We start from the raw sequence: 2,582 nt of genomic DNA, 5'->3' as shown, positions 1-2,582 counted from the left end.
TATATTAATCTTGTGACTCTGGATTTTTGCCCTACCTGCTACTCGTGGTAACTGCACAATCCTGCCCTTGTACCTAAGGACTGTTCCAGTATATGCTGCCTGCACGATTCGTGCTTGTGGCGAAACCAACCTCGCCACTGGGCCCTGGAGAAGCCTGTTTGCTAGCCTCCTACCTGCTGACTATGGCCCCTGGGTTATTTGGGGCATATTGTACTGTATATTGCTGCTACTGGCCGTTTTAACAGCATCTATGGACATATTGGGACTTTTGGGACTACTGTCCCTTTAAGACTGTGATACATATTCTAGTGTACTGCCTGTAATATTATATGTGTATTAAGTTTAACCTGGGATATGTATGTAGCATTCATCTGATTGTTCGGTAGAATCACTCCATTTATTATATTGAGTGAAACTACCGAACAACCAGACCACCCAGGAATAAGTGTGCCTCCAATTACAGTTTGCAACAATGTTGCAAACGGGTAATTGGCAATCCGTGTAATGTATTCTTTGTCCTCTGGGTGGCCGCCATTCGGGAAACAAACACGTGGCGGCGGCCATCTTAAACTACCGAACAGCGGTGTTTTGCCGTCGAGTGTCTGGAACTAAAATTCATACACCGTGATCTCTGCGCCCTGCCTACAGGGAGTACAGAGGGTCAGCCCTGCTCCCCAGCTGCTGAAAGTGTGTAAGGGAGAGGAGTTTGTTACCCCCTCTCCCCAGCGGCAGCTTAGCGCACCAAGGGGAGACAGTAAGCCCCACACCAGCGCAGATGGGACCGTGGTCTCTGCGCCCAAGTTACAAGGAGCTGAAGGGGCCGTCCTCCCTCCCCAGCGGCAGTGTGATTTGTTGGGAATTGGGAGCCCAGTCTCCATTCCCCAGCGGCAGTGTGAATTGCAGGGAATTGGGAGCCCAGTCTCCATTCCCCAGCGGCAGGCTGAGTTACAGGGGGCAGAGGTAGTTGGTCCTACCCCCCAGCAGCAGAGTGATATGCCGGGAAGGCAGTGTGAAGTGCAGGGAGAGGAGAGCAGCGTCCTCCCTCCCCAGCGGAAGGCTGAGTTACAGGGGGCAGAGGTAGTTGGTCCTACCCCCCAGCAGCAGCGTGATTTTTTGGGAATAGAGAGCCCAGTCTCTATTCCCCAGCAGCAGGACACTGAATTGGGAGGAGAGACAGTTGGTCTCCCTCCACAAAGACTGAAAGTAGGCATGGGAGAGGAGATTGTTACCTCCTCTCCCCAGCGGCAGATCATCGATGGGCAGAGTGTTCTAATGGGAGAGGAGCTGGTTACCACCTCTCCCCAGCGACAGCTTAATGTACCAGGGGGAGACTGTAAGCCCCACACCTGTGCAGATGGGACCGTGGTCTCTGCACTTCCAGCACAGGGGGTAGGGACGGTCGGTCCTGCCCCCCCACAGCAGGGCTCTTTAGCCAAAGGGGAGACAGTCTGTCTCCAGCAGCAGAGCTGTGTAACTAAAGGGGAGACAGTCGGTCTCCAGCAGCAGAGCTGTGTAACTCAAGGGGAGACAGTCGGTCTCCAGCAGCAGAGCTGCGCAGCTAAAGGGGAGGCAGTCGGTCTCCAGCAAGGCTCCAACCAGACTACTCCCGGGGTAGTGCTGGCACCAGGGCAGAGTACCGCTCGGCTCTGCCCACTCAGCAACCCACCAAAACAGCCTACCAGTCCCCCACACAGCCATGGTGAGGCACCTGGACCTGGACAAGTTTTTCTCTTACTCAGGTGTAGTAACCATTTATTGTGGGTGGGCTGTACTGCTGTTTCTGTTTTGTGGGTGGGCTGCTGGACTAACAAGGGCACTGACCGGCAAGAGGTCAGGTACCCTGTTAGTCTGTTTGGAAAAGGGGAGAAATGTGGCGAAACCAACCTCGCCACTGGGCCCTGGAGAAGCCTGTTTGCTAGCCTCCTACCTGCTGACTATGGCCCCTGGGTTATTTGGGGCATATTGTACTGTATATTGCTGCTACTGGCCGTTTTAACAGCATCTATGGACATATTGGGACTTTTGGGACTACTGTCCCTTTAAGACTGTGATACATATTCTAGTGTACTGCCTGTAATATTATATGTGTATTAAGTTTAACCTGGGATATGTATGCAGCATTCATCTGATTGTTCGGTAGAATCACTCCATTTATTATATTGAGTGAAACTACCGAACAACCAGACCACCCAGGAATAAGTGTGCCTCCAATTACAGTTTGCAACAATGTTGCAAACGGGTAATTGGCAATCCGTGTAATGTATTCTTTGTCCTCTGGGTGGCCGCCATTCGGGAAACAAACACGTGGCGGCGGCCATCTTAAACTACCGAACAGCGGTGTTTTGCCGTCGAGTGTCTGGAACTAAAATCGGACACTTGACTAGGCAAACACCGCTGAGACCTCCATACTTCCAGAAATTCGTATGGAAACTACCGAATGACCCGCCGTTCGGTAGAAAGAACCCCATAAACAAGGGAATTCATTCAAACCCTCTCCAGGCTCTATAACACAGGCAATTCGCCTGTTTTCATTCCCTTGTTTGTGACCGACCGCAGGGCCAAAATGCATGGAACTGTTTTCG

Source organism: Pelobates fuscus, chromosome 5, assembly GCF_036172605.1.
Source record: "Pelobates fuscus isolate aPelFus1 chromosome 5, aPelFus1.pri, whole genome shotgun sequence".
Lineage (NCBI taxonomy): Eukaryota > Metazoa > Chordata > Amphibia > Anura > Pelobatidae > Pelobates > Pelobates fuscus.
The sequence above is the reverse complement of the archived record's forward strand: the minus strand, read 5'-3'. Positions refer to the sequence as shown.